The 23,979-nt window shown below is 37.0% G+C and overlaps 1 long non-coding RNA gene across 3 annotated transcripts; it reads left to right on the top strand.

Annotated features, from left to right (window-relative positions):
* Positions 1–1,462: 1,462 nt before the first annotated feature.
* On the top strand, positions 1,463–19,853 carry LOC149142452 (uncharacterized). 3 transcript variants are annotated; one of them, XR_016264063.1, is made up of 2 exons: positions 1,463–1,986; positions 18,899–19,853. It is a non-coding gene; the product is annotated as an uncharacterized LOC149142452 (long non-coding RNA). The 3 variants fall into 3 exon arrangements; XR_016264064.1 differs by lacking the exon at positions 18,899–19,853 and adding an exon at positions 10,193–18,867; XR_016264065.1 differs by lacking the exon at positions 18,899–19,853 and adding an exon at positions 6,762–6,996.
* Positions 19,854–23,979: the final 4,126 nt, after the last annotated feature.

The raw sequence follows: 23,979 nt of genomic DNA, 5'->3' as shown, positions 1-23,979 counted from the left end.
TCTGACAAAACTCTTCCCTCAGCTAGACTAATTTTTTGCAAGTTTTTATTTAGCGTTCAGAGTAATTTGATAAGCTCCCTCCACAGTTTTTTGGGACACCATACTAATTTAATCTTAAATGTCTAACCGTACACCTTTCATATATCTAGCAATATTCTCTCGAGTGTCTTCTACATACCCTTCTCTTTTGTTTACCTTATAAAACTCCTTTGTATACTCTCTTATATTATCAATCTCTTCCTAAGATTCTACATCTATTTAAACAAAGAGAGTCGATAATCTTTGGGAAAAAATATATCTCTTTGTTTTGCAACTAGCATGTCCTAGCTTTTGATTTTATACTCGTTCTTCCTTCTACTTTCAGCTTGCATACCACCCCACCATAAAGTTTCATGCCCTTTTAAATTGGTAACATCAAACTTAACTTTATTTTCATCATTCATCTCGTCATATTCAAATAAATTGTCCAGGTCATTAATATAATCCACGATCTCTTAAGGGTTTAGACTACCACTGTAAGTTGACACTTCGGGTTTGGGATTTGAGCTAGATCTCGAAATTTCTCTCAAAACCTTAGGGTCAAGCATATTTTTTAGTTGTTTCTTCTTCTTCTTGAGGCTCCTCCTCTTCCTCACATCACCAACTTCATTATCTCTCTGTCTAATAACATTCATGGCATCCAATCTTGCTTCCAAACATTGCATTGTTGTTATCACTTCGACATTAGCTATAAGCCTCCTTCCTCTTTGACCTCCTCTTCCAACTCTGTGAACTCTGTGAACCATGAGAGATTAGTTTTTTCTAGAGGCAGATGCAAAGTATGCTCTAATCCCAAAAATGGTTGCAGGTCGATTGAGACCTTTATATAGCAGATCCCAAATATGGATTCAACCTGAACGCAACAACGCCCAAATCCCAACTCTGTGTAGTGCTTGTTTAAAAAAATCCAGATAAACAACTATATTAAAACAATTCCCAAGTTTTCCTTAGCACTGGAGCCGAAGGAGAAGGCCATACAGCCATGGGTATGACCACCACGCTTAATTCCGCCCTGACCTTTTTATGATGAGGGCACTTTGGAACTTTCAAAACTCCTGGGATTAAACGTCTGAGATGAAAATTTAATTCACGTCAATTTCCAGACTATTTCATTGTCTTTTAAGTAAAAATACTGGCCAAAACTTTTTTATAATGAACCACTCTACCACCCTTCCAAACTCCCGGGGAAAAAGTCCCAGGGGACGGGAATTATTCACGCCACTTGTCGGGAAAATGTCCGTCCTAACATTCATCAACTAGCAATCCAGGCCTATCCTTTTTCTAATGAATCACTTGGTAAACCCTTTCAAACACTCCAAGAAAAAGTCCTCGGGGATAAGCACTATTCACACCGCTCGTCGAACAAATGTTCATCTTGTCTATGTCAATTTACGATCTTAGCCTCTAACAAAATTTATTCTTTGCGCTCTAACAAAATTTCACTGGGGAATATCACTTGAAATTTGGCTCGCTCTTACCTTTATTCAAACTGCGACGCTCCAACCTTACTAAGTATTCTTAGTAGTGAAGGTTCGAACCGAGGAAAGCTCTCTGTTGATTACCAATTCTCTACCAGTCAACAACTTATAAAGGGCAAGAGCTAACCAGCTTGCTATCGGGCCTTTAATGCACCCGATAGTGGCCTCCCCATACGTACATGCCCATGCCTTTCCATCCCGCATCAATCGGTTCTCTGGGAGCTCGACGGCCCATCGGATAAAACTTTTCCTGGGAACGGGTGACCCACCACCTCCGAGCTAGCACTCGCTGTGATGGCGCATTTTCAATCCAACGCTCACGCCCAAAACTCCATTCGCGCTCCCATCGAAGCTCTTCTGCAACCCCTCTCCAGCGTACACTGCATCCCGCTCACGGTGCTGGCTCACCTCGCAGGTCCGCTCACGGTGTTGAATCCCGGCGGGCTGGCAGATACACTGATCAGGCGAGGTCGCCATTCCATTTTTAATTTCCATTTTTAATATGTAAATTATACTCTGTGCTTAAATTATCATCAACAAGATAAGGAGCAATCAAAATTGAACAAAATCAATACTGTTGTTGTTCTCTTCATATATTCGATGTAGAATTCCAACCACAAAACCCAACTCTTATATATCAGGCTGTCTCCCATTCTAATGAACGGTACCTTTCTAATGAACCCTTGAGCCTCGTTAGCATCGTGCCATAACCAAAGTTCTAATGGAGTGTTAATGAAGGAGCTCTAGTCAGGATGGAATTTGATAGGCAAATTGCCTTTCGCGGGATGATTTTCCCATCAAATTGTCCAGATTTATTGTTAAAACCATCAAAATGGATACCTGGATAATAGAAATTTTTGAACTTGCCGGGTGTTTCAGATTTGAAATTCCTACCCTAACTCTTAACAGAGGTGTTTCAGATTTGAAATTCATTCCTACCCTGGCTCTAGTCAGTGCTTACTTAAATAATAAATTAAAAACAGTTGTAAGTGAAATCAGGAAGAAACGCCTTCGAAGTAACATTAAGCCCTTTTCATTTTTTGCCTTCCAATGCAATCTGAAATATTTTGTATTTTTTGGTCTCGGTAGAATTAAAAAAAATGATGTATTCCCAACTTTTTATCCTTCACATTGTGAAATCAAATTGTTAACTTGTGCATCTCAGGAATGAAAGTTCGTAAATTTTCTTTCAAAGGGCTCAGGAATGAAAGTTCGTAAATTTTCTTTCAAAGGGCTCAGGAATGAAAGTTTGCAAATTTTCTTTCAAAGGTCCTCCATTTAAAAACATAGTTCAATCATCTTGTTCAAATTATTTTGCATGCTTATTACTTTATTTGTCTTCATCTTAGTCCAATGGGTTGGCTTAACTCATTGCTGCCAATCCTTAGACATTTGGCTAGTTTCGTATGAATAGGTTTCAATTTGAATCCCTGTGCAGCAAACTAATCTACATCAACAGATTTTCTAGGAATGTCGTCCTCAACTCTAGGAAACATCCTTTAAATATCAAGGTTTCCTTGGAAAAATATATCTTTCCCCTCTTCTTCAATTAACAAAGGCCTCGCAACCTCCTTTACTCATCAAGAATGTGCAATATTTGTGTCTTCATCTTAGTCCAATTCACACAAACATCTGTCCGAAGCATACAATAACTTTCAATACTATTGTCTTTGCGAAAAACTGCTATTAGAGCATGTGAATAAAGCATTTTACAACTCTTGAGAGATGTAGTTGTGTTCTGCCTTGGCTGGACTGTATCTAGGGTTTCATTCAGTCATCATTTAAAGATGCATTAGTTTCTCAGAGGCTGTCGAAATCCAGGATCTCTTCTCCAACTGGGATGTATGCTCAATACTTGCCCATACCTTTGCCATATCTTTTTTAACGTTTTGGGTTTGCTTCCTTCACCCACATGTGCTTGTTATTGCATGTTTTGATGTTTTTTTGGCATTCTGATGGGGTTCATTTTCACTTCCCATGACTTGCTTTTTCACTTCCCTGTGCCAATCATTCCCGGGATGCTATCTATTTCTTTAGGTGGTTGATTACCTCCTCAAAGCACTTCACTAATACAAACTCCTCCACTTCACTAATACAAACTCCCCCTGCTTCATGTTGGATGATATCCTTCCTGTCCACACACTCAACAGAAACAGAATTCTAAGCATAAAATCAACAAATTTATTTTGACCAAATTTGTTGCAACATGATTTTGACCAAAACATTTACTTTGAGCACTAATTAATAATTATATACCAAGCCTGTAGACTTTAACTCATAGACTGACAACGATAGCTGAAAGTGTAAACATCCAAAGGTACAGCAATAGTTCAAAAAGGCAACTTAAGAGGTAATTCTGGGTGGATTCAAAATATTTCTACTTAGTGATAAATCCTTGCTATTTGGAAACAAGCCATGTGCTGGACTTTAGTTCATCTTAGCAAGCATAGGTATTAATATGATAATATCCATATGCCATACAACAAAACTCATCTAGGTTTACGGAAGGCAAGTTGTATGTCGTAACAGCATCTACATACCAATCTGAATGATGATTGGAAAGAAGATGAGAACAAGACTCAACTACAGAACCCAGCAGAACGTGACAAAATTAAAAAAAATGTAAAATATTACTAATGCAAAGAAGATACCTATTCAATCTTGTAAAGCTTATGAATAAAACCAAGTACAGGTTGACCAACCATCCAACAAGGTTATCTATACTTAACCAGAAAGCCTTTATTTGTTAGGCACGTGACCATACAAACATTTGGGGCACTTGAGTCATTAGAGAATGACTAGGGCTCATCACCTGTAAATATTTCAAGCAACTACAAAGACCAATTTTCTGTCCAGGCCACATAGCAAATCTCACTCCAGCAGCAAGTGCTATGATTAAATACAAAGCTATACAATAATCAGTAAAACCTGTTGGAATGGAATGTGAGAGTGTTGATGGATATTTTATTATTTATCACAGGCTTTACAAAACATAAATGTCCTACCAATAAATATATTCTATAAAACATAAATTAAAAACTCCCTTTTTCTAATACACTTCCATCACTGCATCTGGCCCACCCGTGCAACCATGACAGCCCATGATGAGCTAACATGTACTATGAGGAATCAAACCCTAGTGGGAATGTATCACTACCCCTACTTACTAAACAGGCAATCCCCCTAAATTAAATTAAAAGACTTTTGGTTCAAAAAAACAAATAGAGGAAAAAGGAGTCAAGCAAGCAAATTGAAATCGTGTTGACCATAAAAGGTTGGGATAAGTGGTAGCTTTAGTCATTCTGAAACATATCTTTGTTTTTTAGGTTACGTCAAATAAATGTTATGTTTGTACAGTCAGGGATGTGAAGGAAGACCCTCCAGTGTCACAAGTTGCACATAAGCAAGCATGCACTTGGCAGCAAATTATCAAATTCACAATTAAAAGTTGCTTAGGTAGTATGCAAAGATTCTTTCAAATAAGATGAGGAAACGACATTGAGAAAATGGGGTATTGATACCTTCCAAAGTTGTATCTACTTCATCCTGAAAATATTAGGCAAGGAAATGCTATATTACGAAGGGACATAAGCACAATTCATTAACTTCCATAGGCAGAACAGATGTTGGATGACAAAAGCAACAGGGCATGTTAATAGAAAAGCTCCCAGAAACTCTAGAGTTAGGGAAGAATATTAAGTCAGACACCTTAAATGAATAGCTCCAAGAAGATCTGCCAGATCCTCCACACATGCATAGTGTCATAGACAATGGACATAGTTGGCTGAAGCAGTTCAAGCATATTTCAGCACATATTAGCTCAATGCTGACCGTTGTTTAGAAAATTTTCTTCTTAAAAATAGAAGAAAGCAAGCATCAAATGAGGTACAAAATATTAAGAAGCACCTAAACTAAACATACCCACGAACAGAAGAATTAACAATCATTTGTAACAAATAGAGGATAAACTCTTAAAGGTTCGTGGCAAATTGATAAAGGGATAAAAATTGACTCATAACAAATACTTTGCTAAGCTTGCTAATGCTTTTCAGCCTTAAGTTTTATTTACTGTTCAAGTTGGAAGCAGCGTTTTCTTTTTATCCTAGATCAACATCAAGCTTCAAAAGTTCACTAATTTGGCACTCAACCAGTTGAGATCCATGCAGAAACCAACTCATTGTTGATTCTAACCAAAGGCTATCAATTTAGTACTATTTCCAAAATATGGGAAGCCAATACCACTTTTGCAAGTCACAAATTAAACAGAAGAATAGGAGATGATATCGATTGAAAACCATGGAATTCTCCTCAGATCTCGAAAAATGGGTAATGTGCATCTTTCTTAGGTTAAATGAAACAGAGCAATGGGGCTAACACTTCAAAAAAACTCCAAGAAAAATATCTTATGAAACTAAAATGAGTCCTCACTATTTCTGAATATGCAGAGCTAGGATAACTGTTATTTCTCCATGGATCAAAAAGCAATGTTTGTAAGTAAGAGAAATAGTCCACGCACAAACAGAGAAAAAAATATAGGTTACGTCATCTGTAAGAAATGGTGAAAACAATGTGGTAAAACAAGGGTGTTACTTGGTACTTTTTACTGCAAACTGCAGACTGGGGGAGCTTTGTCAAACAAACACCTTAAGGATATGGATAGTCTCTCTTGAGATGGGCTACAATTTCAAATCTCTTCTTACTCATTTGACATGAGCCCTAATGTCAAAAGGGCAGTGAAACATTCAAACTTTTAGGAACATAAGATTGCATTAATTCTCACAGGCTGTGGAGAATACAAACACCGTACCTGGCATTCTGGCTGTCCAACTCTTTCAGGAAATTCGCCTTTGCTTGAGGGTTCTGTTGAAAATTGAGTTACATAGACAGAGGTTTCAATAATAGGGCTGGGTCTTCGGAATATAAACCCATGTCATGATCCATATTTGTCAAGGAGTTGTTGGATTTTCTTTGCAGCAGATTTTGCATGTTGTTATGTTTCTTTCAGCAATGTATTGATTATACCAAGATGAAGCATTTGAAAGTCTATAACACTGTTTTGTGTATGGGTAGAAAAAGATGAAGGGGAGATAGTGAATTATGCTCTAAATGTGGTTATATCTAGTGGGGTCTTGAGTGTAAATTGTACACACTACAGAAAATTGCACTTCAAGTGGTGTTCAATATTTATAACATGAACTGTCGCTCATATGTTTAGTCAATATTCGTGTTCGCTCATTTGTATAGGGATTTGAAGAATGAAGAAGTGGGACTTCATCAATGAGTTGGAGGTTGAGGACCCAGAAGGAATGACAGAGTTTTCAGCGGAAGATTTGACATGGACAGAAGTAGTAGGAGACCAAGTCACGATTATTCCATATTGTCGACTTGAGGATTTTATAAGTGGAGAGCAATTGAGGGAAAGTACACCTACTCAATTTGTTGCTAAAACTCGACAAATTAAAGATGTGAAGGATATCAAGAAGACAAATTCTTTTTGTATATATATATATATATATATATATATATATATATATATATTTTGATTTTAAGTTCACTATGTAAAACATGCATAAATATTTTATTTAATTTTTTGTAAATTCTTGATCACCAAATATTGGTGTGCCTATGGTCCAAATCATGTACAAGCCAACAATGTAGCTGAACCTGGATCTACAACTAAAAAATGTCTTCCATGTCACAACATTAAAGTTGGTTGTCAGTGTCACTTTATTATGCGACGACTTGCTCTTAGACCAAATGATGTTGTTCTAATATATACAACATGCAGACATATTGATGAGAAAAATGTGGTTTGTCATGGAAATGAGGCAAATGACATGCCCAAGAAATTCAATTTTACGTCACATTTAACAGAGAATATACGAACCATTGTTGAAGATTTGATTCATGATGGTTTTAATGCTACGATGATTTGGGACAAATTTATCTTTGATGTAAGATATGGATCTAGTGAGTTCTTCACAGGGGCACCTCGAGATTCTTTTATGACAAGAAAGGATGTGTCAAACATGTACAATAATATCAAAAGGCTAGAGTATGTGAGGCATGAAAGTGATCCAATGAGTGTGGATTGTTGGGTTAGTGAGTGTTCAAAGAGCTTTTTCTTCTACCAACAACAAGATGTTGTTAAAAACATTTCTTTCATTATAGGCATACAAACTAAGTGGATGCTTTCAATGATGGTGAAACACTCACACAACAACATATTATCAATGGACTCCACTTTCAACACTAATAAATATGGGGTAAATATATTTACCAAAACTTCATTTCAATGTCGTCTTCTTATATGCTTACAATCTTGTTTTTTAATTATAATGCAGTATCAACTGTACACCATAATGGTTTTTGATGATCATCACGATGGGATTCTAGTGGCATGGGTAATATCATCACGGAATGGTACTCTTGATATCTGTAAATGGATGTCACAATTATTTGCAAATGGGAAAAATGAAAACCCAGATTGGCATGTCCGAACTGTCATCACAGATGATGCAGCAGTGGAAATTGAGGCATTAAGGTGAACCAATTTTTTCTTTTTAGAAGAGATAAAAAGAAATAATGTTCAAGGACATTCTCTTATAATGTTATATTATTTCACGAATTGCACAAACTCTACACTATTATTGTATGGCATGTCCGTAGAGCGTGGTTGAAAAATGTTGGGACTAAAGTCAGGGGATCGGAAAATAAAGTCTGTATCTTCCGTGCTTTAGGAGAAATCATGCATTCGTGTAAAGATGATGAATCTATGCAACATAAAATTCAAAGTTTCTTTGATGAATTCAAAGAAGAAACTGTGTTTTTGGATTATTTTGTGACCAACTGGTTAGGCAACAACAAATTATGTAAGTTTCTTAAAGTTGCATTTTATGAATTTATTTTGTAATGGACCATTTTCTATTGTTTCTTCGCATCTAATATATGTTTTTTTTCCAGATATGTGGGCAAAAGCATATATGGACTTCCCACATTCCAACCAAGATACTAATAATGCTATCGAATTTTATCACCGGTATCTAAAGCAAAGGTACCTTTGTGGAAGAAAAATGCGTCCCATAGAAAGGTGGATTGGTTGTTGCATCTGTTATTGAAAAATGTTGAGTTGTATAACATTCACTTGCAACGTCTAAAAAACGCTGGTTTTGTCTGAGCTTCAAAAACCGAGCAACAAATAAATTTAAGTAAGTGCAAAGCAAAGAATATCTCAGATGAAGATTGTGTGGCTGATGGAAACAATGAATGTAAGTATTTGGTTCGTAGCCAAACTATGGAAACTCGTGATACATGGTATCATGTCATTTATAAAGGGCTGAACCTAAACTTTTGTAATTGCAAATGGGCCCTAAATGGCAATATTTGTAAGCATATTTTGAAAGTTGAGATGCTAGTGACTAGCAATGTTTCGGGGGGCAATGGATTGCTTAATGTCTCTAGGTCTATTACAGAAAGACCTAGATATTTACATGATTTAAATGAATCATTTGTAATGACCCCTGAAATTGAAATGAACCTTCCACCTTCTCCTTCCACTGATTCAACCATTGTAAGGCCGAATAGCGCCCTAACTAGCCATGAGGAAATTAAACTTGTGATTTCATCAACTCATAAGAAATTGAGGGGTTTATTACAAATAACACCCACAACTTTGGAGCAGGCATATGCACTAAATCAATTGGTAGAAAATGTAAGCCAAAAGTACAATAATAAGAAATTCGATGTTGTAACTCCATCCAAGGTCACTACCAAGAGGCGACATAGTTTCTTGAGCCCAATAAAAAAAAGGGGGCAAAGTGTTCGTGTGTTGAAATCAAGAAAAGATGAACCATAGTTTCTAAAGGTTGGACGGTGTCGTGGAAGGAAAAGAAGCATGAATGAACAATTGGAGATCTCTTCTACAAAAGAAATCAATCCGGACCACACATCTAGAAGGGTTCAACATTCTATTTTACGAAATACTGGTATGGAAATATCAATTGATGTATCATTTTATGTGAAATTCAAAATATCATTATCTTCATTGCCTTCAATGCAATTGCATAACAATGGGTTTTTTTTGTTACAGCTAAGGATTCCACATCTCATAATACTTCAAGTTGTCAAGTTCGATTATTTGATGAGAATAATGTGGATCCAAATATGGGGAGTTCATTGATTCCTTTTCCATTTGATTCACCACGCCCACCTCTCCCGTTTGATCATCGAACCCCCTGGTTGTTTCCACCATTTGCACCAAATTCATTCATTGGGCACCCTACCTCAACCCATAACATTTCGGTTCCACACCCTAGAGTGATGCCCCCTATTGTACAACCAGTCGGATTGTATCACCGCTCGCACTCTATACCTTGTTCATTTATGACATCCAACATGCCTCAATCCATTGCCCCGGAACTACACAACTATTACACACTTCCAATCAACAATTTACCTACAGTTGCTCCATCTACAGAGGAGGGACAATCTAGTCACATGCCTTCAAACTTTGTGGTAAGAAAAGTTGGTTGATGAAAATGTTATAACTTTCATGAATGAAATTTTGTATGAATGAAAATCTCTATTTATATTTTAAGTGAACCTATATTGCTAATTTGTTTTGTAATGGATTAACCAAAAGCATTTGACAACATTCTTCTCAATTTGTTTTACAGGAAATAGCGGGTGAAAAGAGCAATCAAAGTGCCAACAATCAATGGCAAGATGACAAATATTCGAGCTGATAAGTATTCATGGATAAAATATGGGCATAACCCTATAAAGGTCTATCCTGATCCAAGAACATCTTGTGTGCATGACGGGTTGAACATGTCTCTGGATATGTACAACATTTTGTAAATTCAATTTTGTACGGTTATCGTATTGAGATATTGAAATCTTTTTGTTGAACTCAAAGCATATAAAATCTCAGTGTAAATGTTGGTTGAACTCTCACAAACTCTAGAAAATGGTTATTTGCCTTTTTGCTACTATAAGCTTGATACATCCTTTTTGGATAACAATATAGTGTATTGTCTATACAGGAAGAATTGGAACTCTTATATACCAGGCTATCTCATTACTGTAGATGTGATTTTGGCATGCTGCTTTAATACAAAATAAATTTTAGTGAAAATTGGTGAACATTATTGACATGCTCAAAGTTATTCTTTTGGTGTTTGGAAATGATTGAAAATTGTGGAGTTGGAACCCATCTATGCATACTCAATGCTATTTCCTTCAAGTTCAATGTGTCATGACTCACGAAGGAAGCATGGACCTGTATATAGCAAATCCCATAGGGCTGAAGGAGGGGACAACCCAGGCACTCTAAGGCTAAATTCCTGGTACCAATGAAGATGTTCCTCATTTAACTTGGTTTGTAACATTCCTTAAACCTTGGCAAGCAGGGGAAGCAATTCAGATTTTCCAGATCAGTTGAACCCAATGAGCAAGGATGTGTTGCTATCTTTGTGCTTTCTCTTTAAACAATCCCTGTTGTGTTATCATCTATTCTTTCAAAGTTTTGATGTTAGAGATTATGGATAGGTACAGAGTTGGAATCCACAACCTGTTTCTGCAAATGTATCTTTTCTTGGTTTTCATTCCAGAAACTAGTTTTTTGAGATATACTACCTATGGGGTGAGCACGCCCAATTTCTTGTTGTAGATACTGTGTTTGGGCTTCAAAGGAGTGCCCGATATGCTGATATATCTCCTCAAAAGAACACTCGAACTTCTGAACATAACCCACAGCCACATACTTTTAGTGCAGTGCCCTATCTTATGCAAATCTGCCCTGTAAACAATGGGAAGCATGTAGGAATGTGGCACAAATGTCCATGATTGATGTGGCCACAAATCGGCTTTGATTTTCCTTGAAAGATATTATCATGAATGGTACTTCGAGCTTTTGCATCCTTGGTAGAAGTAATGAAGGAACTTCCTTACATTTGTTTTTACTATGCCCTTAATCAATACAGGTGTGGAAAGAAGTTGAACATCAGACCTCACTTTAGCATTTGTGGGATAAATTGATCCTGGAAGATTGCTTTCAAGAGCACTTTAATAGAAGAGAGCTGAAGGAAAATATAACACTTCCATACTTGATTACTTGGGGAATCTGGTCAGTGAGGAATGCCAGGTTTTTTGCGGATGTCTAAGTGCCCACTTTCAAAGTTTCATTACAAGTGATTTCACTGTTTTCTTCTTATAAGCCTAGTATACAGCCAAAACCCAGTCATATGATTTCAAACAAGGATTATGCGAGGAGCTTATTTGATGGGGCCTGCCAGGGTCCAGAATACTTCTGTAGTCTAGGTATTGTGTTATTTACTGCTAAGGATAAGAAATTCACTAGTAAGGCATATATGGTTATTGGTATTAAAAATCAAGCTGAATTTAAAACATTATTTTTCCTATTACAATGAGCTACAAAGAAAAATATACTGCAACTACAGGTTTTTGGGGACTCTGATATGGCTATCAAAAGGATGAACAATCACATCCAGGTCCACAGTTTGAGCCTTTCAGAGTTGGGAATACATTTGGAGGATACCTCTGGTCATTATCAGATGATTAGTTTTACTTATATTTAAAGAACTAAACCGTTTTGCAAATTCACTAAGGAAGATTGGCATTTGGCTCAAAGTTTTCTTGTTTAGATGGATTTACTGAGTGGCATCTAGTTTCCTCAAGGTCTTGTTACATTTTAGACTTTTGATCTTATGTGGGTGGTGATCTGTAACATGTCAACTGATGATGACATATTTTGATATAGAACTCAATTAGATATTCAAGTTTCTGGAACAACTTATGTAAAGGAAATTGATTAGTTTGAGTTTCAACGAGTCTCTAGTCTTCACAACAAATCTGAGCTCTTCAATAGGAAACTGATCACATGAATTGAGGTTAACATCTGAGCTTATATACTTTCCATTGTCTGAGATATGTCACATTTCTACAATTCCACAGTCCAAGCTTGATTAGGACTATCCGAGGGTATCACAGTGGCTTATCAGAGCTTCTATTTCTCTTGCCAATCCAGGCTTCTCATGGATTTTGATCTTGAGATTCGGGCCTATAAAACTGATTTCTCTCAAGGTTTTGAGCCTCACATATATTATTGCAATTCTATATCTGAGCTTCTAACAAAAAGTCCTAGTTTGAAAGGAGCATAATAGTATTTTCCCAAAAAAGTATTCGCTTTTATCTCCTCGGCTTATGTCATGCTTGTATCCCTCTTATCTGTCTTCTTGTGATGTTCTTCACTGAGGTTGATGGGAGGAATGACCAGTTCCAGCTTATATTTATACTAGTTTTTTACCTTTAATGAAATGACACGTCACTTGGCCAAGGAACATGAGCCTACATAATTCATTTTACCAATACTAATTTTTCTAATTTATAAATTCAATTTCTCTCAATCTAAGAGGAGTTAGAAAGCGAGTAATAGCTCATTCGAAAGGGGAAAGTGTCCTCTACAAGATGGTGTCATTTTCATCCTTAACTAATATCAGTATTCCATCAGTAAAATTATATTTTATGAACTATAATCATTATTTTATCTGTGGCAGACTTTAGGATTTTATCATTATGTTTTCGACAATGTTTAGGGCTTCCATATTTTTAATCTTTTTGGCAATATCTAGAGATGAGTGTTTCTTCACTTGTTTCCTTTATTTATTAGGATTAGGGCATCTTCAAAGGCATCATGGGCATCTAGGGCTTCATTGATATATGCACATTGCATCATTCTAGGGCAAACCATGTACCTAAGAAAATTCACTTCATACTAGGTTAGAGTTTGTCATTATTATGCATCAATGTTCCTTGGAGGGTTTCATGGTATGAGCTTCTTCATCTCACATTAGATCATGCATCAACTATTTCCGGCTTGTCATAAAATAGATATGGATATAGCTAGGGTTTGCATCAAAATGACTTATACTTCTTAAATGCTGTGAAACCAACAAACCAGATGTAAATAACCCTATTTTGTTACTTTCAATTATTCCCATGGCATCCATCCAGGTGGAATTCAAGACGGTATTAAAGAGGCAGCATCTGAAACTTGAAATTAAAATGAAATTCAAACGGAGCTCCAATAATCTTTGTTGAACCACTGGTAGGTTAAGAATAATTAGTTCACCTCAAATATAATGTATATCACTGCACACATGAAGCATGTTATAACAAGAGTAGACATTTAAGGTGAATGATATTAAAAAATGGAAAAAAAAGTACATTAACGAGTTCTTTAGTGAAAGAACCACGGTATGAGAGTCCCAAGAAAAATGACAACCATAGTGTATACACATAGTCGACCTATACTGATGCTGATCAATGTTTGCCAATGGAATGAACGGTGATGCTAAATCATCTCTAGCACCTACATCTACACTTGAGATTGCTCCAACCATTAGATCAGTAGACATTTTATGGATCTCCACAAGGTGCTTTATCGTAAAAGAATTAAATCGAGCACTCCATATTTTTTCCTCTCTGTAGAGGGGCTTCAAATTGCCTGCGTGAACAATGTAGATGCCTTCCATGTGATTACAAATTAAATCGGAGTTTGTTAATACTGTTATGTAATTGACCCCATTATGTTTTGCCTCTTTTAATCCTGCAACAAGTGTAATGTAGTATGCTTCGTTATTGGTTGTCTTTCCCTGCACTTCCCATATTCTATAAACCATGTGATTTTTTGCCCCATTGTGAAGGACACATTTTAAAGATGCTCGACTCGGATTTGGGCAGCATGATACTTCAATGCACAGTGTCCACTTTTCCACCATTCCATGAGCTTAGAAGCACTGCATAGTGACAACAACAAAATAGATTCATGATAGAATATGAAATATGATAAAATATCCTGATTGAAATATATTATTTTTATTCTACCTCAAGTTTGAATTTCATATCCTTGAAAAATAACACAAAATCAAATATCGGTGATAAGACTTTGGGCATAAAGAGAGCATCTTTATTTTTCTATTAGCATAAAGAGTTAATAATGCACGCTCATGTTAATAATGCATGCATGGTCGTGAAAATGAGTATGTAGCATGACAAGAAGAAATGAACCATTTAAGACAAACCTTGTCATGCTATCTAGGATGCTAAGGATTTTAAAATATCATCTTTTAGTAAGATTGACTAAAGAAATCCTGGAAAATGGTTTTTCCTGTTACATTTTCAAAAACATTGCTATATCCAGCGATTCCAATTGCAGTTGATTGTTAGTGTTTTCCAGAGCTACTGCTCACATCTTGAAAGAGGGATTACATTGGGTGGAGGGTTCCAAATAGAGAGAACACTCCTATGCTTATCCAGATCTCCATCAACAAGAGGCAATATCCAGGGAAGTCAAATCATGTAGGCAAGACAAGTCCAAGAAGGAGAGATTGGACACCACTTATAGCTATGATGGATGTTGAACTTAATTATCAGAGCTATCCAATTGTTTAAAGTCCAATGAAACAAAACAATTTTTTTCTGATTCTACTTCCATTGTTTTGATAGTCATTCAACCTCCATTGCCTTTGTACATAAGATGAGAGGGCCCAGTTTAGATTGTATTATAACATGAGAAGGCTCTGACACCGGATAATTAGCATTCAGATGAATTCAGACAATGTATAACATGATGTGATTGTTCAGTGATCAAAGAAGAGGAAGAGCAAACTGCTCTTCAGAACAGGCATAAAAGAGCAGCCTAGACCGTTCTACCATACTATGTACTAGACTGGACTATGAATGTCTAAAAATCTTGGATGAGTTTATGATATATGTGACTGTTGTTGCATATATCTCTAGGTTGTTAGTTTTTATCAACCATGATTTTCTTTTAAAAAAATATAGAAAATATTACTATGGGTATGAAAAAAAGTTTACATGCTTTTATGAAGTTTGAAGCTTATTATTCTATGAAATTAATGTTAGATATTCTCATGCTAGAACACTAGACTAACCCTTCTCAGTACAAGGCCAATTATTGATTATCCTAACAGATTATTTCTTCTTCCCATGGTGCAGTTAGGCTGTCAATTAGCACTATTGGGCTAGTTTGTATTTCATGCCAATCCCATAACAAATTTCAGATTGTCTGTATAAACAACATATAACTGATCTGAGCATTCCCACTTTTGGAATGGCGGATGTCATTAATGATGAAGAGCAGTTTAGTACATTATAAATAAGTAAATGAGCTAGCGCAGTAGGTTAAGACGTGGTTGGTGAAAGCCATTAGGCATCTGCATCAGCTAACCTTTCATAAGAGCAGAGTGGAGAGGAGCAGAATTAGGCATTCGACTTTTCACTAATCTAATATGGTTATTGGAGTCTGCAATAACTAAGCTTTCATAAGATTGGAGTGAAGAGGAGAAGAGCTGGGCATTCCACTTTTCAATAAAAACAGAGTGGAGAGGAGAAGAGTTAGGCATTAGAAATACTCAATCATATTTTTGTCTATACATAGTTTAAGGTTTAAGTTCTTAATGTTGCTGCAACAACAAACACTCTCCCAAATGTGTGCCCCCCCAGATGTCTGTAAACAACACAAAAATTAACCATATAACCTACAAGCCAATGCCCCTTCTTGTGGAGCTTATCACTGGCAATAATTGATGGATATGCATTGCTTGTAAAGCCCAGTCTACGAAATTCTCTTGTTGTCAGTGTTTTTGTTGTAGCTGATGGGGTAAGGAGAAATTTACTGAACCAGGCAGTGGATCCATTATGCCTGCAGGATTTACTAATTCTCTCATAAAAAACTCATCTGAAAATTCACTATTGCAGGTTACTGCAACATTGACTTTTGCTGCTGCCTGTGCATAAGCGGGTACTCCTATTCTCATTGGAAATGATTTAAGAGAATGTGCCCAGAACCACTGTGCAAAATATGAAACTGTTACAGCTATGGAATTCTTGAGTTGGTTCATGGTTTCACCATCATTTTTTTTTTTACATTTTGGATGTTGGCAAAGAGGTAATATGTGGTGTGCCTTGTTGAAGAAGTCCGTTCACACTTAACACCAGAAGTGTATGCAGCGTTATTTTTCCATGAGAATAAAGATTTCTGCATCAAGCCAATTACCTTTTCAGGGTAATAATGTCCACTGGAAGTTTTGATATGGAAGACATATTAGAGCTAAGCTAAAGGTTACCTAGATTGTCTAGAGTCCATTTCTATATTAGCATGTTTTTTTAGGGATCTTGGACATATGTTGATATGCAATATTAAGGGCAGCCCCTTCAGGAACAACAAAAACATCCATATCATTGATTTAGATGCACCATACTTCCAATTGGAAATACCCAATCATATTTTTGTCTATACATAGTTTAAGGTTTAAGTTCTTAATGTTGCTGCAACAACAAACACTCTCCCAAATGTGTGCCCCCCCAGATGTCTGTAAACAACACAAAAATTAACCATATAACCTACAAGCCAATGCCCCTTCTTGTGGAGCTTATCACTGGCAATAATTGAGGGATATGCATTGCTTGTAAAGCCCAGTCTACGAAATTCTCTTGTTGTCAGTCTTTTTGTTGTAGCTGATGGGGTAAGGAGAAATTTACTGAACCAGGCAGTGGATCCATTATGCCTGCAGGATTTACTAATTCTCTCATAAAAAACTCATCTGAAAATTCACTATTGCAGGTTACTGCAACATTGACTTTTGCTGCTGCCTGTGCATAAGCGGGTACTACTATTCTCATTGGAAATGATTTAAGAGAATGTGCCCAGAACCACTGTGCAAAATATGAAACTGCTACAGCTATGGCATTATTGAGTTGGTTCATGGTTTCACCATCATTTTTTTTTTTTACATTTTGGATGTTGGCAAAGAGGTAATATTTGATGTGCCTTGTTGAAGAAGTCCATTCACACTTAACACCAGAAGTGTATGCAGCTTGATTTTTGCATGAGAATAAAGCTTTCATGTTGCTGTTAAAACAGTTAAAACAAAATTTGTGGTTGTTCTTACACATCCAACTGATGAGAGTTATCTTCTCCAACTGTGTATAGAACCTGATGTAGATATGTTTTCTAGGCATGCTACAGATGTAGGCTTCAAATATACAGGTGGTTTGATTTAAATCTGGTAAGATTGCTTCAACACCTAAACATACACTAGGTCTCCCAAGGACAAGAAAAATGCTGCCATATTCATATCTAAACCTGGAGAATGAGAACTAGGAAATTCTTTCCTCCAATACTATTTGTTCCAAGCCATCCTCTGTTTTAGAATCTACATTAGTTAACAATATGTCCTTATCATAAACAGATTCTACCCTCAAATATGAAACCCCTCGCATATACCATACGAGCCAGCAAAACTCTAGTTCGTTTCTCTATCACAGGCAGTCCTTTGCAGTCGGTCCACATACCCATTTATCTTCTAATTTGCAGCTGTTTTTAGTGGAGGAGATGAAGATTTATGTGGAAAAAAAGAAATACAACTACTAAATAAAAAAGGCACTGATAGACAATTGGGCCAATCCGTATCAGCTCTCAGGAACTCAAGTGATGCACCATTTGATCCCTGAGGAGCAAGCTCAAAATAGGCGAATTTAAAAAGTATATGAGAAGGAACAAAAAATTCAAAAACCTCTCAAAATATATGGGAGATTTAAAGGCTAAATACTGAACTTATGCCGGAGACACTGATCAGATGGTCTAATTGAGAAGCAACAGCTTGAAGAACCCATGCTGAAATTGTAGTTTCTAATCTTTTGAATTAATTCCTACTTTATGCTATTAAGTAGCAATAACATCCAAGCCCCCAGTACAAGGGAAAATTAAGCCATTAGCATTGGAAAAGACTAGAATATTCAGGGATACATTATAATTTTTTATTATGAGACAACACTAGGAGGAAGCCTCTAGCATGACAGATATATTATAAACAAAGGGCCACATTTCATAATTACTCCATACTACTGCCAATTTGTTTGCAGTATGATGAATAAAGTTGTTTGATTATATTATGCTGCTTGAATGTACTATGTCTATATTTTGGTAACCCCCCTAGAATAAAAATGTATGCAGGCTATTGTAATTTTGAACCATATGTGTGTCCCATTGTTTACGAATTCTAGGTAGCCAACTGCAATTTGAAGATTAAAAAACCTTTTGGCATATATATTTGAGATTGAACGTGTTTACAGAAGATTACAAAAGCTTTTAGGACAAACTTTTGGAGGTACTTATTATCTGATGCATTGTGATTAGACTCCTCTGAGCCTCAGTCAACCCCTGAGTTTGACTCTGCTCTTCCTCCCTGCATGATTTGGCCTGGCTTTTTAAAATTTTAGCTAACTTGTTTTCGCTTTCATATTTGGGCACCCATCTGGTTTGATTCATGGTGTAGGTTGCTACCTTCATGTATGGACGACAACCATAGTTTTGGTGTGCCAAAACTTGAAAGGCTACATATATAAAAAGGCCGTGATACAAATATTGGAAGGATGACAGAGATGGGTAATGTCATAGCATCCCTTCCACCTGATGATCCTTGACATAAGCTACTTAGTAGATGTTGCACAAGCACTTTACTGAGTTTTGAGTTTTACCAACATAACTGTTTGAACCCAAGGAGTAGCTGGTTGCATGCCCTAAAGTCCTATGAAGATGGGAAATGTTTTTGTTAATCATGGTATGTATTTTGTTACGCACATGATATAATTTACCTTACACCTGGGGCACAGCCTGTCAGGATTCAACACCGTGAGCGAACCCGCGAGGTGAGCCAGGTTTGTGAGCAGGAGAAACGAATGTTCGAGAGGGTTGCAAAGGAGCTGTGAGCCAGGTTTGTGAGCAGGAGAAACGAATGCTCGAGAGGGTTGCAAAGGAGCTGTTCCGGGAGCGCGAATGGAGCAAATGAATGTTTGGCGTGAGGGATCATTTGAAAATGCGCGAGCATTGGTTTGAAAATGCGCCAGCACAGCGGGTGCCGGCTAGCGGGTGCCAGCTCGGAGGTGGTGGATCACCCGTTCTCGCAAAATGTTTGATGCAATGGGCCGTCGAACTCTCGGAGAAATGATGGTTGCGGGATGGAAAGACATGGGCATGTATTAAAAGCCCGATAACAGGCTGGTTCGCTTGTCAAGTTATCAATTGAATTGGTATTGGATCCATGGTGGACTGCACCCTATCCTAAGCATTTTCTTATCATGTGGTTAAAATACGATATAGTTCATAGGTATTCATTTATTTGAAAAATGTATATTGTAATGCCGAAATTCAAATACATTAATGTTTGTAAAGATATTTCATTATATGGTACTAGTCAACTATGAGAGTGTTGTAGATGGAGAATCATTTAATCCCACTTTTTAAATTTTTCTTCTGAACTTTGAATAAGATCAAGCATGGACAAAACTTTCACATAGATATATACATTGTTTTGTTCTATATATTATGTGCACATCTTGAATATATTCGGTGCACATATTGATTATTTATTTAATTCATTTCTTTGAATGTTTTCGCTCATAACTTGATAAGGGGTTTACCAAGCGTGATACATGATTTCTACGTACATGATGTCTATGATATATTATATGTGACATCTTGAATATGCAACCACCTCTTATATTTTCAATATAAAGCTTGTGTTTTCTGCTGACAAAATCCACAGCGACATGAGCCCTCATTCTTCGGATCACAACAGCACTTTCCCATCAACAAAAAACTTCCATGGCCGCTGCACTTCCGGTTCCACAATTATATATGAAGTTCAGGGACTATTTACTTCCCTTTAACATCGAGATCTGAGATATTTTTGTTTGTGGTGTGTAAATATGCAATTGTTATTGGTTCGTTTTTATGGAGTCTAGTTGGTACCAAATTTGAAATTTAAATGGTGTAAAGAAAATCTGAATTATTTAGTTAAAAAAATAAATAATAAAAAATTACTAAAATTTTCCATAATTTTAATGACAGTATTTTATTTACACAATAATAAGATATCAAAATTTCGATATTTTATTTTAGTCACATAAATGGATACTTTTCTATTTAACATTGTAAACTAAACTCCACGTGATTTTAAATAAAATTATACTTTCACAAATTTCACTTTCACATTTTAAAAGAATAACGAAATTTGAAAATGACAACATGGCATTCAAAACTCAATTTGGACGTAGCTTAAAGGTCGCACTTTGATAATTCAATTTACTCATTTATAATTCCATATTAGATTATTCATCTTTTACTTATATATTGATTATGTAAAATGATATTGATGTTTGTTGACTGAGAAAAGCCTAGTTCTAGGGTTCAACAAAGGAAGCGACAGAGGTTAACAGGTAACCATGGAAGCATAGGGAGGAGGGAGCTCCACTCCCTCCTACAGTAATGTGGTTTCAAACAGAGGCAGAGCAGGGAACAATAACACGCCTCCTCACTCCTGGAGGACAAGACAAAAATTCCTAAAACCCAGAAGGCGGAAAGCAACAAAACCCATGTAGAGGAAGAGACCCACGAGGAAGACCAATAGGAGGAGAAAGAAGAAGATAGAGGTCAGGGAGCAGAGAACAGAACTAAGATGGGGCCTTGTAAACCAAAGTCCAACTCTAAACCGCGGGTAATATTGAATGATCCAGCTCTGCAAGAGCACAGGGATCATATGACAAACTATGCTATAATATGCAAGTTTATGGGAATCTGGCCAATGGAGAAAGCACTGTACACTTAGATAAAATACAATTGGAAACCAAAAGGGGAGTTAAATATATATCTTAGATCCAAAGGTTTTTTTATAGTGGTGTTTACGAACTTGGAGGATAGAGATAGGATTTTTGAAGGAGGACTATACTTCTATGCGGCTGCTGGTCTCTATATGCGTCTGTGTGCCGGAGTGAGAAACATTCACATCGGTACCAATATGGATTAGACTCTACTCCTTACCTTTAGATTATTGGATGCCAGAGTCTTTAAAATCTATAGGCAACAAATTAGGTCATTTTTTAAAGATTTCAGAGGCAACACTACGAGGGAAGTATACCTCCTATGCCCGTATATGTGTTGAGATGGACTTATCAGGAGCTCTTCCAGATGAGGCCATTCTAGAAGTCTACGACGACGAATGGGTTTAGGCAGTTGACTATGAGCATATACCATTCAGATGTCGCAAATGTCACGAGCATGGACACTTATTCAGAGATTGCCCTCTTAATAAAAGGGATGAATACCAAAACACCAACAAAGGGAAAGACCCAACAGGTTTTATTAAAGTGGGAGGAAAAGGGAAAGGAGGGGGAAGGAAGACACAAAAGAACCCTAATGATAACAAAACAAGAAGTCACAATAGTTTTGAGATCTTAGAAGAAAGAGAAGAAGATGAGGGAACTCAAATGAAAACCGAAAATCAGGCAGTAAGGGGGAAAGGAAAAGAGACCAGCATGGAGTTCACATAGGAACAAAATGATCACAAAATAGACCCATTGAGTACCATGGAAATAGAAAATGACCATGATATGACTCAAAGTGAAAGTGGCACAGAGGACTAAGACTTACAGGAGATCCTGGAAAGTGAGAACCTGGAACTGGAAAAGTTTCTAGAACAAGGAGGCAACCAGGGAATAAACTCCATACCATAGGAGGAAGTTCACAAAGTACAACAGATATTCCTCAACGAGTCACACCAACAAGATTTAGGAGTCAAAAGAGGACATGACAACCAGGAAAACAAAGGGGTTTCCACAATGGGATTAATAACATGAAAATTGGCAAAAAACCCAGGCAGGAAGAGAGGAAGAAAGAGACAGAAAGAATTGTTGCTTGATTGTGGCAAACTCATGGTCGACTCAGGAAGGATAAAAGACCTCTCCAGTTACTCCTTCACAACCCCCCCAATGAAGATCACAACATGGAACATTAGAGGACTAGGGAGTAGAAGAAAACAAGCAAATCTAAGCAATAGAATCAGAGAGGAAAAACCTGACATAGTGTTCATTCAGGAAACAAAATGCTCAGTTGAGAAGGTCAGAGAAAAACATAGAAAATGGTTAAATAGATATGACTATCTGGAGGTCAAGGCAAATAGCTCTGATGGTGGCCTTCTCACTCTATGGGATCCTCAGAAATTTGGTATGCTTGATGCAGAGGCTTCCAGAAACCACCTTTCTTTGATTATACAACCTGTGGGTGACAGGAAGTGTTACATGATCACCAATGTCTATGGCCCTCAACCATTGGAAGATAAAATTTGGCTCCTCACTTCTATGGAGGAAATGAAAAAGAGATACCCAACTTTACCCTGGATTCTTGGGGGAGATTTTAACATGATAAAATCTCTCACGGAAAAAAAAGGGGAACTAGAACACTTGGAAGGGATTCAGTTGCCTTCCAAAACTTCCTCACCAATATGAAACTGGTGGATATGGACACTGGCAATGGAATTTTCACTTGGAATAAAAAACGAGGAGGCTCTACCCAAGTAGCCTCAAAATTAGACAGATTTATTATCTCAGAGGAACTTCTACTCACTGGGAGAAGCCTGACAGCGTTCATCCTACCTTTTGGAGGTTCAGACCACTGGCCCATCCAATTGGAAGTTTCTCTAATTGGTAAACCAAGGAACAACCCCTTCAGGTTTGAGAATATCTGCCTCACGCACTTAGATTTCCTCACAAACATTGAGAAATGGTGGAAAGAAGAGCTACACTTTCAAGGTACAAAGATGTCCTTCTACATTGCAGGCTCAAACACATTAAAGGCGGACTCAAAGAGTGGAATAAAAATGAATTTGGAAATATCTTCAAAGCTAAAGGAGAAGTGGAAAAGAAACTTAAGGAAATAAACCAAATTCTCATCACAGAAGGTTACACAGAGGAAAGGAAAGAGCTTGCAGACTCACTTCAACATGAATGGGAAAACAGATGTCTACAAGGGAAAATATTCTGGAGACAAAAATCCAGAGTCCAATGGATTAAGAAAGGGGAGAGAAACACCAAATTCTTTCACAAATCCACCATAGCACACACAAACAACAATAGAATTGTGAAACTCACAGATCATCATGGAATAGAAAAAACACTCATGAGGAGATGGAAGAGGTTCTAGTCTAGCATTTTCAGAGAATCGCTGAGGAAACCACAATTGATAGATCACAGTTTACGAGAAGATTTACTCGGTACATTCCTAAACTGGTCTCCAGAGAAGACAATTACAATCTCAATAGACCAGTAATAGAGGAAGAGCTTGAGGAAGTTATCACAAAGATGCATAATGGGAAAGCTCTAGGCCCGGATGGCTTCAATGTGGACTTTTTCAAAACATGCTAGAGGATTGTAAAGCATGATATTCTAGAGGTAGTGGAAGACTCGCGAAGATCTAAGTCAGTCTTGAGGGCACTTAATGAATCTTTCATAGCCTTAATCCCCAAACAGGAAAAGGCCACCTCTCCAGATAGATTCAGAGCCATAAAATTATGTAATATGGTGT

Source organism: Pinus tabuliformis, chromosome X, assembly GCF_031772625.1.
Source record: "Pinus tabuliformis cultivar Carrire ecotype Pingquan chromosome X, CPIR1, whole genome shotgun sequence".
Lineage (NCBI taxonomy): Eukaryota > Viridiplantae > Streptophyta > Pinopsida > Pinales > Pinaceae > Pinus > Pinus tabuliformis.
Note: the sequence above shows the minus strand (reverse complement) of the source record. Positions and strands in the feature narration are given on the sequence as shown.